The 13,183-nt window shown below is 42.7% G+C and overlaps 1 long non-coding RNA gene across 1 annotated transcript in view; it reads right to left on the minus strand.

Moving 5' to 3' along the window:
• LOC308347813 overlaps nucleotides 1-12,895 on the minus strand; it is a 32,733-nt gene extending 19,838 nt beyond the window's left edge. Inside the window, exons 1-4 of the long non-coding RNA XR_013967281.1 lie at nucleotides 12,757-12,895; nucleotides 12,488-12,577; nucleotides 10,624-10,760; nucleotides 2,725-2,814 (exon numbers count right to left, since the gene is read on the minus strand). This is a non-coding gene — a long non-coding RNA (uncharacterized lncRNA). The remainder of the gene's footprint in view (nucleotides 1-2,724; nucleotides 2,815-10,623; nucleotides 10,761-12,487; nucleotides 12,578-12,756) is intronic.
• Between the last annotated feature and the right edge of the window lie 288 nt (nucleotides 12,896-13,183).

Genomic DNA, 13,183 nt, shown 5'->3' on the forward strand with positions numbered 1-13,183 from the left:
TCAATTCACCTCAATTTAAATTGGACTTTATTCATCTCACCTTGCCTGGAACAATAATGTCATTCATCTAACGCTGGGCCAGAGTAGGTTATGAATTTACTGGCTACCAGAAGACATTATACTGTGCGCTATTGGCTTGTGAAATTTGTAGTGGACCCATGTTAAATACACTGTGCAAAGACAAGTTCAGTCTGTGAGCATTATTTGTCTCCCACCACAAAACAGCCTTCAGTGGGAGTATGTGCATTTGTGTGGTTAGGGCTTAGAACTTAGGCAGAGGCAAGGTACCACCAAGAGCCTACTCCTGTGACCCAGTCTTGCCTGACACTGCCCAGTCCCCAAATTCTGACTCCCCTGACCTGGCTCCTAGCAGGGGCAGTCTGCACGCTATCCACCATGCTTGGCAGCCGGAGCCTCCCAGGCCTTGGAGTCAGGGCTCATCCCCAACCACTGGCATTGCCCCCCGTCCCCAACAACAGCTCCCAGGCATCCACCGAAATCACCAAAAGTCAGTTGCCATTGTATTTACGGTTAGTTGGGGTCTCAAGCTTCTGCATCTGTCCAGGCTCCCAGGTATATCTTACTGGAAGCTATGTCCAGCCCATTCACCCAATAAAGCCCTGGGAGGGCAGGCCAGATTCCTCTTGCTCTGCCTTCAAGTGGAATGTGTGCATTTGTGTAGGCCAGGGCTTAGAATTGGGTGGATTCCAGGTACCCCCCAAAACCCCCTCCTGTGACCCAGCCTCATCTGACATTGTCCTATTCTAGGTCCCTGGCCTCCCTGACCTGCACCTCACAAGCATGGGCAGTCCATACCCTGTCAGCTGACCCCTAGCCTCAGTGCCCTACAGACCCGCAGAGCTCAGGCAGTACCAGACCACCTACCTAGCTTCCAGGATGGGGAGCCCACACACTGAAATCATTCTAAGGAGGCAGCCTTAAACTGGTGACTGTCAATCCTCATTTGGATGGAGTCTGGGCTTCTCCAGCCAACAAGGCTCAGGAGTTGTTAGTGGAGAAGACCCTAGCCAGCCCTCCCTGCCCCACCCTGGCAAGGCAGTCCAGATTTCTCCAGTTCCGCTTTGGCAGGAATATGTGCACTTGTGCAGATTAAGCCCTAGAAGTAGAAGGATGCCAGGTACATCCAACAGCGTACTCCTGTGAACTAGCCTTGCACAACATTGCCCGGTTCTAGGCCAGGGGCTACCTCGACCTGTGCTGGCCTATGCATGTGCCGTCCACTCAGTGTCTGCCACCCTTGGGCTGCTGGGGCACACCTGTCCTGTGAAGCTCCTGCTGTGCCCCAACTTTCTGAAAGACCTCAGGGTGGACAGAGCCCTCCCTTCAAAAGTATTTCTGAGGCAGCAGCTTTAAACTTGTGATAGGAAGTCCCCATTTGGACCATCTGATGAGGTCTAGAACTTCTCCAGGAACGAAGGCATCCAGGGTGGTATGTGTTATTCGAGAAAACCGCAGCCAGTATTCCCAGCCCTGCTCTGTCAAGGCAGTCCAGATTCTTCAAGCTACACCTTCATGGGGTATACACACGTTTGTTTTGGTAAGGGCTTAGAAGTAGGCAGAAACCTTATTTCTCCAACAGGCCCCTCCCATGAGTAGACCTCTCAAAAAATGTGTCCTGTCCCAGAATCCTGGCTACCCTGACCTGCATCACCCAAACACGTGCAGACAATGCCTGGTGAGGTGGCCTTGTGCAGCTAGGCTCTTGTGGGCTGTGGAACCCAGGCCACCAGCAGCCCCCTGCATAGATGTCAGGCTCAAAGTATTTTCAAATGGCGTCAAGATAGGCTGTGGATGACAAATTTTTCTGCTTTGTTGTTTGAATGTCTCTGGTGATTTTTTGAGTGGCCCATAGAGTAATAGGCACAAAGATTGTCTATTATGAGTTATTGTGATTTCTCTGAAGGTTGTATCAAGTCATCTATATTCAGTTTGCAGGGTCTCAGGAAAAAGGTCAGCTTTGGTTCTCAATGACTCCAAGTCAAAAGGATGGGGAAAATACTAGAAATGTTAGTTTGGAGTGTTGTAGCCAGACATTAGAGGAAATTAGAATTCAGAATCTAGTTTAGTTTACAGGTAGAAAACAAAATCTCAAAGATAATCAATGGACCTAAAATCTAATAAACACGAAAGTATTACTGACATAATTTTTCTTTCTAAAGTCACCCTCATTTTCAAAGTTAGCCAAATTAAGACTAATTTGCTTATAAACTTACTTTTAACAATTAATAATTACATTAATAATCATTATTAATTATATGATTATATAATAATTACAATGATTATAATTATTAATTAATGATTAATGATTAATGATTCTTTACATAAGGACACCAAAACAGACACCAAAAATAGAGATGGATCCTACAAGCTCTTCTGTGCTAGAACTTTTCATTAGGATCTGCAGATTGAACTTTAACAGCCTCTTAAGGCAAAGAGGCCAAGCCAAGTGCTTGTCATCAGACTTCACTTGCAATACCCACAGATTAGGGTTACTTCCTCTTTTCCCAAAGTCCCCAAAATATCCTAGGTTTTTGCACCTCTCAGGAAGTGACCTTCTTTACATACCTGGTAAGGCTGCTGGGAACCCAGTAAGCAATGATTCAGGCTGATATTTCCAAGGGGTCTTATTGGTTCCATAAAGCCAACCACAGTTCCTTAAATTTACACAAATAAATATATTGCCATGAAAATATAAATACTCACTGAGTTTCCAAATTCTGAAGGGATTAGGTAGGGAGAAGTGTTTGAATTCTGCTTGCAAAGGTGTAAATCAGCCTAAGAGAAAGTTTAAATCTGGAAAAACAAAACATTAAAAATGTCAGCAACGTTTCGAACCAGAAGTTGTATAAGTTATAGTCCTCCTCAGTTTATTCAGCCCCATGTAATTAATTTTTTGGCTTGAATGTGGGGTTTTAATTAAATCTGGAAATTTTTTTAACCAGTTCAGTTTTATGATCTTAAGGTTATCAAAAATCTGTATTCTAGAGATTTTTAGGAATTTTATACAATTTCTACAACACTTGTTTTAACAACATACATCTACACAAACGTAATCAAAGCGGGTTTACCATTAGATATTTGATAATGTGTCCCATGTAATTTAATAAACCAAAGAAGCCTATTTAGTTTCATACCTCTTTTCTGAGGACAGATTTGTTTCATGGACCCTCCCAAAAAATTCAGTTAGTCTGTGATCAGTAGACTTCATTTTAGAATTTGATTTGGGGAAGTTTGTCAAAACATATCAAAAGATGTGGGAGAGTGGGGGAAGATGGCTAAGTAGGAAGATCCTGAGCTCACCTTGTGCCATGGACACACTGAGGCAGCAACTGCATCTACTACAGCTAACTCTGAAAATGACCCAAAAACGGGCAGAGAGGATCTTCTCCAGCAAGGGAAGAGAGGACCACATCAGAAAGAGTAAGAGGGGTAAAGACATGACCAGGAACCAAAACCCAGCAGGACTAAGCACAAATGGGAGAGACAGCCCAAGCACAGAGGAGTGAGGATATGAGAGGCCACACTGGGCATCCCCACCCCCTGGGGCCTGCCCTGGCAAGAGCACTCCCTATAATTTCTGGCTTGGAAAATCTATGGGGCTAACTCCAGGAGCTTTAAAAATCAGTGGTGCTTAATTCTGGGAGAGGTGGAGGATGACAAGAAACCCAGTCCCTCCCCTTAAAGAACCAGGACAATAAATAACTCGGCCTGAGACAGCAACAAAGTAGCAGTTTTTGAAAAGTGCCTGGGGTATATATGAGGGAGACTCATTCATTCATCTTAGAACATGTGCCGGAGGGGCAGGAACTATAGTAGATTTCTCTGGGAACAAGGGTGTGGGTGGGTGCCATTTTTCTTGCCCTCCTTCAGCCTAGGTAGCTGGGCTCCTACAAGAGCCAGTTCTAACACCCTGCCCCACTTCAGCATTCCCCTGCAGCTCTGCCCCACCCAATCCATCTGTTTTGGTAGACACCCTTCCAAAGTGGCTTCTGCCCTGCCCTGCCCCACCTGCCAAGGCAACACTGGCTGGGGCCAGCAACCCTTTAAAGGGACTCCTGCCCTCAGGAAAAGGGGAGATAACCACACCTACCCTTACACCCACAAATCCCACAGATTAGCTGGCCTCGGGGGAAGCAAGAGGCGCCCGTTGGTGCACCTGCAAGGATCACAGAGGCTAACTGCACACAGCTAGGCTGAATGCCAGCCCCACCTGCCGGCAATCCCACAGGGGCTGCAGCTGGGCCTCTCATCAGCACAGGGAGCAAACCCCGCCCCAGCACCTGGAGTAAAGAAATTGGGTCATTACAGCAAGCTGGGCTGCAGCCAAGCCCCACCCACTAGCACGTCTACAGCAATCACAGCACAGCCACACAAAAGGGTGCAGGCAGTCCATACAGGGAATACCCTTGGGGCACCTGATTCTGGTGACCAGAGGAACTGCACCACAGAACCTGTTCTACACGTGCTCATGACTGTCAAGACCAGGAGACATAGCTGATCTACCTAATACATATGAACAAAGAGAGAAAAGAGGAAACAAAGATCTCCCAAATGAAAGAACAAAACAATATTGCAGAAAAAGAGCAAAACAAAATGGAGATGAAAAATATGCCTGATAAAGAGATTAAAGTCATGTTCATAAAGATACTCACTGGACTTGAGAAGAGTGAATGAACTCAGAGAGAATGTCAATTAAGAGATAAAAAAGATATATTTAAAAATGAGTTAGAGCTGAAGAATAACTGAAAAAATATAAATAAAAATCTAAAAATTGAACAGTTTAGATTATGCAGAAGAATGGATCATTAATCTGGAAGACAGGGTAATGGAAAACAAGCAAGCTGAACAGTAAAAAGAAAAACAGTAAATAATAAATGAGAACAGGCTTAGGGACTTTTGCTGTATCATCAAGCATGATAATATTCACATTATGGGGATCCCAGAAGGAAAAGAATGAGAGAGGCAGGCAAAAAACTTATTTGAAGAAATAATACTGGAAAACCTTCCTAATCTGGGGAAGGAAACAAATATCCAGCTCCAGGAAGGAGAAAAAGCCCGCAAGAAGATAAACCCGGGGAGGTCCACACCAAGACATATAGTAACTAAAATGGCAAAAATTACTGATGAGAAAATTGTAAAAGCAGCAAGAGGAAAGCAAATAGTAACATACAAGTGAAAACACAGGTGGCTATTTTTCACCAGAATCTTTGTAGGCCTGAAGGGAGGGGGCAGGGTATGTTCAAAATACTGAAAGGAAGAAACCTACAATCAAGAATACTCTATCCAGCAAGTGTGTCATTCAGAAATAGGGAGAGATAAAAAGTTTCCCAGACAAACAAAAGTTAAAGGAGTTCATCACCACTCTACCAGCCTTACAAGAAATGTTAAGGGGAACTCTTTAAGTAGAGAGAAAAGCCCATATGAAAAAAAAAATTTCAATTGCCATTTGCAACAGCTGGAATAGTTCTGGAAGGTATAATGCTACGTGAAATAAGACAGCAGAGAAAGACTAATACCACAGGATTTCACTAATATGTGGAACCTTAAAAAACAAAAGAAATGAACAAACAAAATCAAATCCATAAAACCGAAGAACAAACTGGTGGAGGCCAGAGGGGAAGGGAGTGGGAGATACAGGCTTCTAGTTGTGTCACAGACACTGAAGGTACAACATAGAGAATGAAGTCAATGGTACCATCATAGTGACAGATGGTGACAGCTATAACCATGCTGAGTGTCACATAACATACGGTTATTGATCACTCTGTTGTGCTCCTGAAACTCATACAATGTTGTATGTCAAGTACATCAATAATAAAAACATGTATCAAAAAGTCTGAAAATTTGTTTAAATAGCCTCACAGACCAGTATGGAACCATACGTAATTACCTTTCCAAAGTGACAAGAAAATATCTCAGAAGCAAAAACAGAAGGTTGTATAGTTGTGAGCAAAACTTAGCTTTTAGTAAGAAAAGCATTCCTTGATCATTACACACCTGATGATAAAGCTATGCAGCATAGGAAATTATTTTGATAAAACATAGCATCCTTATTTTCTAGGCAGATCCCTTTAAAAGGTAAAAAACAAGTTTTATAATCTCTTATCAAAAGCAGATCAATCATTCAAGAACATGTCATCCTTTTCACAAAGAGAAACCCAAATTTGAGTTTTGCACACGTGTACTTTTAACATGAAAACTCATTTAACTTTATTCCAGTCTTATTCAGTGCTGACCACATGTACAATTCCTTTAAGATTCATTGTGATAAACCTTTTACAACTTAATTTTTTTTATTCAGATTTTGTCTTATTTTCTTTTTTATCCTTCTTTAGGACAAAATTACTTTCCTCTCCCTCAACAAAAAGGCATTTGTCTTCCTCATACTTTCTTTTACCAAAAGCATATATCCTGCTTTTCCTGCATATGGACATGGTTCCCTTATTATGTCTAGCAGCTTAAACTATATATATTACTTACTACTCAACTCTTAGAAACCTTAATTCCTCTTGAAAATCAAGTGGCAAGCTAATATGAAATGTTACAGCAACTTTTTTTTTTTTTTTAGTTTGGCAAACTTATGAATATTTTTGTAATTTCTAGAAACACATACTTCTTCATAGGACAATCTCTCAGCAAAGCACAAAATATATTACTCTGTAACAGGGAAGTCAAAAGTAGACAAACCTATGTTTAGTAATTAATGTTTTATTATGTTATTTGGAAATGATGTGGATATTCAATAAATTCAACTTAAAATTTTACTAAATTGATGAGTTAAGATTTCAGATTACCAAAAAGTTTTGCAAGTCTTTTTTTTTTAAAGATACCATTAAATATCATTGTTGCTAAAAAGTTTATAAACGGAGTGCCTGGGTGGCTCAGTGGGTTAAGCTTCTGCCTTTGACTCGGGTCATGATCTCAGCATCCTGGGATTGAGCCCTGCATCAGGGCTCTCTGCTCAGCCGGGAGCCTGCTTCCCCCTCTCTCTGCCTGCCTCTCTGCTTACTTGTGATCTCTCTCTCTCTGTCAAATAAATAAATAAAATCTTTTTTTTTTTAAGTTTATAAACTCTTATTCTACTTACCTAATAATTTGTTCCCAAGAATTATGTTTAGATTATCCAAAGAAACTTCAGGAGATAGTAAACAAAATCAGTTATCAGTTCTCTCCCTCTGTACCCCACCCCCCACCAAAAATAAGTAAATCTTAAAAATATATATACCTACAAGCATTTGAAAGGACAAGGCACACTTTGGGGATTGGTAAAATAGGTGGGCTTTGACTTGTTTCCATAGTTATATTTCTGGTTTTGTAGAGATTTGCAAGACAAAGACAGTTATTTTTAATTCCTGCAAAGAACTGCATTATAACCTAAATATCAAGGGACTGACCACCTTTTTAAACTTGCTTCTTTATATCAGGGAGATTTTTTAACTAAAACGGGAAATATGCCTTAGTAAAGTCTGTACAAAGCATCTTAACAAAAGCCTTCTGATATAAAATTCAACCATGGTTTCTATTAGTCCCTGAACGCTGACTTTCCACTGATTGTTTGCGAGAGGGCCGTGGAACATTTTGGCCATCAGTTTTCTCTGTGAAGAAGGGTATAGTGAATGGCCGCTCATCTTTCTAGTTCTTCCCTAAATTTGGTAGGAACTTCTGAAAATGGAGGTAAAGGTAAATTATTTTATAATTTAAAATATCTGCTGCTGTTCAGGGGACACAAATTGTGTTTATGTGTCTGTCTTGGGGAGGGTGTGGGGGGTTGTGTCCTAGGATACACCTACAAAAGACATTGCATAGAAATGCCTGAAGCGGGGCGCCTGGGTGGCTCAGTGGATTAAACCCTCTGCCTTCGGCTCAGGTCATGATCCCAGGGTCCTGGGATCGAACCCCGTATCGGGCTCTCTGCTCAGTGGGGACCCTGCTTCCCCCTCTCTCTCTGCTTGCCTCTCTGTCTACTTGTGATCTCTGTCAAATAAAATAAATAAAATTAAAAAAAAAAAAAAAAAAGAAATGCCTGAAGCTGCCAGAGCATGATGACAGAGCCCTGGAAAGTAGGAGCAAAACAAGTTTTACTGCCAGTCTTTGGTGACTTTTAAAAAATTCATTCCCTGCCTTTCAGCATTTATTTAAGTAACCAGTGTTAAAATTAATAAAGGGAAACCTCAGAGTGCAACTAAGAGGTCTGAAGAGAAGAGCTCTCACATTCTACCACTCCCGGTCATCAGTTGCAGAACCAACAGAAGAGACTAAACCTTGCTCAGGGATAGGACTTTACACTTCAAGCAGGAGGAAGGAAGGCTTCCTCCTTCCCCCCAGCAACAGCCCAGCAAACAAGAGACAGTCACAACTCAGCCAATGAAAAGCCATTATACTTCCAGCACCAAGTTTACTCCAGTGGACTTTTTGTTTTCAACAGCCATCCCAATTCCCCACTTTGCTCTATAAAAGATCATTCTTTTCCTTTGTTTCAAGGACTTGCCATATGCTTGCCCCAGGTTGGAATTTTTTGCTACTCCCAATAAACCCATCTTTTGATGGTAAAATAACTGGCAATTTAATTTTTATTTAAAAAAATTTTTTTGTGATTTATTTTTAAGGTTCACACCTGCATACTTCAAACCTTGAGATTAGACCACAGTGTTCTCTATAATCTTGTCGGGAAAGGAAAATTAAAATAGGCAAATGGGGCCAGATTCTGAGAAGGGGAATTTACATTGGATCTGGACATTCATTTTTGTCTTAAGTCTAATTTTTGTTTTTTTCTTTCTTTTTTTAAAGTCTTTTTAAGAGAGTCCCAAAAGCTAACCACTATACTAATAATTAAGAACACTCTATATATTTTTTCATTAAAATATAATTTAAAGGCTCCATCATCTGGCAATGATAAGTAGAATCTTATTTTTTTTTTTAAGATTTTATTTATTTGACAGAGATCACAAGTAGGCAGAGAGGCAGGCAGAGGGGGGTGGGGGGAAAGCAGGCTCCCTGCCGAGCAGAAAGCCCGATGTAGGGCTCCATCTCGGGACTCTGGGATCATGACCTGTGCTGAAGGCAGAGGCTTAACCCATTGAGCCACCCGGGCACCCCAAGTAGGATCTTATTAATCTCAACAGTGACTCAACCAATAATCCTTTTTATGGGAAGACACAGAAGCAACTTTCCAGGCTTAGACCATTGACCCAAGAGGCATGCCTGGAGAGGGAAAAAATAATGCAACCCCATTACCCAAAATTTTACTCGCCAAAATAGTCTAAGACAGCAAAGGCCTTCATTGCACAGGCAGCAAAGATAGTGTAGAGAAAACGGTAACTTCAAGTCTCCCAGAAAAATGTGAGATACTGTTGGGGCCAATTCCACGTTAAAACCTGGTAAACCGGGGCGCCTGGGTGGCTCAGTGGGTTAAGCCGCTGCCTTCGGCTCAGGTCATGATCCCAGGGTCCTGGGATCGAGCCCCATATCGGGATCTCTGCTCAGCAGGGAGCCTACTTCCCTCTCTCTCTCTGTCTGCCTCTCTGCCTACTTGTGATCTCTGTCCGTCAAATAAATAAATAAAATCTTAAAAAAAAAAAAAGAGTAAAGTTCTAAAAAAAAAAAAAAAAAAAAAAAACCTGGTAAACCCCTAGAGCCTGCCTGGGCCTACTTAGCCATAGTGACTCCATGTTGCCTAGGTAGACATTTTGTTGTTTAATAAATGCCTCAGCAGTTACTGATATCAGTTCCAGGTAACTGTTGCTAAAACACATACCTAAAACAAGGCCATTTTATTGTTTAATAAATGCCTCAGCAGTTACTAGTATTGGTTCCAGGTAACCGTTACTAAAACACACAGATAGGAGACATCCAATCAGCCAAAGCCACATACGTAGAGGTCTGCGGTTGCGCCCTATAAAACTAATCTATAAGACCAAAGCGGGGTCGCTCTCTTCGGAGGCGGCCCTGGCCGGTCAGTCTGACTTCTAATGCTTGGCATAGAATAAAGCTTTACATAACTTTCACTTTGTCTCAGCCTTGTTCCCCTGGCCGGTCAGACTAACTTCTAATGTTTGGCATAGAATAAGGCTTTGCATAACTTTCACTTTGTCTCAGTCTCGTTCCTTTGATAACGGACCCAACAATACCTTCTCACAAATCTGTGACATGGGGCAGGCACTCCTGTAATGACACTTTTCCAGAACTAACAAAGGTTAAGATGACAAGTGTCCTTTATCAGCTGGGACCTCTTAGAACACACTCCCTTGTGACCTGGCATGAGCAGACAATGAGAATACTGATTGTAACTCTGAGTCTCAGAACACCACTCTATTTGACAGGACACCAAGGTGCACCCTGATAAGCGAACACTTTTTGGGGTGGAGACCAGAGACCATATTCTCACTGGTCACAAAGGCAAGTTCTTAGGACATAAAAAAGACAAAAGGAAAAACTATGGCCATCTCTGGATGGAAATGGATCTCTAAGCCAAGAGAACTCTACTAACGTCACCAGAGTCCTTAAAGCCAAGAAACCAGTTTCACAAATATTTCCTCCTGCTCATCTAAATTTAGCCCGTGCAGGCAGAGATCCAGGAGGTGATGTGGTGGTGAGGATTCTTACCTTCTGCCAGCTTTTGTCAGCTGTCCCATCATCTCTCAGCTGCAGCAGTGTCCTGCCAGTTAGCGTGTATCCTGCCAACTCTGCCAGCTGTTGAGGAGGAAAAGTATGCTCTACCCTTGAAGATTCTTCCAGGTGATCTAAGAATTAAATTGACAAGACCCAGATTAAAAAGAGAAAAACAAAGTTTAATTCTGTGCACATAGAGGCCTGATATTAACACTGAGATCCAAGGAAACCACCAAGGTGGGCAGCTACGAGACTTTTCTTAGACATAGAAATAACACATCAGTGATGAGTTGATAGTACAAAGAAAACTTAGAATTTCTTTAAAACTGAAGCTTGCAAATATAACAGAATTTGAGCTGGGGTAGTAAAATTGGTAAAAGTAACAAGGAGTTTACCCAGACTTCTTAACTCTGAATTCCAGATCTCTGGTGATACTGATGTCTCTTTACCACCTGGTAAAGGGAACGTACATTTTACATGGGAGACTTATTTTTTGCTTTGTAGAGACAAAGTGAAGTCTGGGTATTATACTTGTGCTGGGTATTTTATAAGGAACTTTAACTCAAAATTCTCAATATGCTGAGGCGGTGTGTTTTGTGGTAGCCTGGCCTTGACCCCACATGTGCATTTGTGGACGTTAGGACTTGGATTTAGGCAGATGCCTTGAACCTCCAGTAGCCCATTCCTCTAACCCAGCCTCTCCTGACTCTCGCCAAGTTCCAGATTCCCAGCTCCCCTGAACTGTGCTGTCAAGGCACCTGGAGTTGGAAGCCCTTCAGCCAGTCTCCAGAAGCCAGGGCCCAGCAGGCCAGGGTAGCTGCATCTTGACCCCAAATACCTGCATAGGTTCAGTGTAGAAGTTACCACCCGCAAACATCACCCTGGGGCAGTAACTGCAAAGTGGAGACAGTCCCTTGCCATTTGAACTTGCTGCCTGTGGGGTCCAGAGCTTTCCCAGAAAATGGGTCTCCCAGGAGTCTCTTATTAGAGGATACCCTGGCCAGCCCTCCCAGCCCTGCCTCGCCAAGGCTGTCCAAGTCACCTAGAGCTCTGCCTTGAAAGAGGTTATTGCCTATTGTGTAGGCTAGGGCTTTGTGGGTCCTCATATAACTTTCCCCGTGAAAATGAGTAAACGAAACTTCATTTAAAATGGAGACGGAGGGGCACCTGGGTGGCTCAGTGGGTTGGAGCCTCTGCCTTCGGCTCGGGTCATGATCCCAGGATCCTGGGATCGGGCCCCGCATCGGGCTCTCTGCTCAGCGGGGAGCCTGCTTCCTCCCTTCTCTCTCTGCCTGTCTCTCTGCCTACTTGTGATCTCTCTGTCAGATAGATAGATGGAATCTTTGAAAAAAAATAAAAAATAAAATAAAATGGAGACGGGGTGGGGGGGGTGGCACCTGGGTGGCTCAGTGGGTTAAAGCCTCTGCCTTCGGCTCGGGTCATGATCCCAGGGTCCTGGGATCAAGCCCCGCATCGGGCTCTCTGCTCAGCGGGGAGCCTGCTTCCTCCTCTCTCTGCTTGTCTCTCTGCCTACTTGTGATCTCTGTCTGTCAAATAAATAAAAGAAAAATCTTAAAAAAAAAAAAATGGAGACAGGGTGTGCCTGGGTGGCTCAGTCTGTTAAGCATCTGCCTTTGGCCCAGGTCATGATCCCAGAGTCCTGGGATCGAGTTCTACATCCAGCTCCCTGCTCAGCAGAGAGTCTGTTTCTCATTCTCCCCCTGTCCCTCCCCCCTGCTCATGCGTGTTCTGTCTCTCTCTCATGCACTCTGTCTCCCCGCCCCCTCTCAAATAAATAAAATCAAGATAAATAAATGGAGTCAGGAAGCTCTGGAAGAGGGAGCGCTCACGCACTTACCACTCCTTGCAGCCTGCATAACCAGCAGAAGAAGGAACTGAATTCTTATCTTGACAATATAAGACATCTTCATAGGAATTTTATCACCTGCTTTTAAGAAAAAGAAGATCCCTTTCAGCCCCAGCAACAAGAACTAACCATTGCTTGCAGTCAGTGAGAAATTGTCACAACCTCAAGTTCTTATTCTTCTTCAATGAACTTTTGTTCAAAACAACTTTTCTCCTAAAACTTAATAAAAGCTGACCTTCCTTCTGACTCTTTGGACTCACCAATGGTTTGCCATAGTTTGCTTGTCTCAAATTGCAATTCCTCTGCTATTCCTGGAGAAACTCATTTTGCTGGTAAAACAACTGGCTTTGAGTCCCTTTTGGGTTTTGCGCTCTGCTCTCTTTGTATTGTGAGCTCTCTGGGTTTATTTGGGATTGGTTTTTGTTTTAATGAAGGCATCACCCTTCCTGGTGAGGATGCTTTTTTTTGTTGTTGTTTGAAGCTTCCTGGTAGGTTACTCATTGTATTCAAAAGGGAGGAAAACACATGATTCACAGTGTTTTTGAATTGTTCAAAAATAAGGCCTCTCCCAGTTAAGACATCTTAGGGAATCCAAAGGCAAGTTAGCTTCCACCTGATTCTTTAATCAGCATCTTTTGCCTTTCTTGAAAAATGCATAAACTTTTGAAGAATTTGGAATTGTAATGG

Source organism: Martes martes, assembly GCF_963455335.1.
Source record: "Martes martes genome assembly, chromosome: 1".
Classification (NCBI taxonomy): domain Eukaryota; kingdom Metazoa; phylum Chordata; class Mammalia; order Carnivora; family Mustelidae; genus Martes; species Martes martes.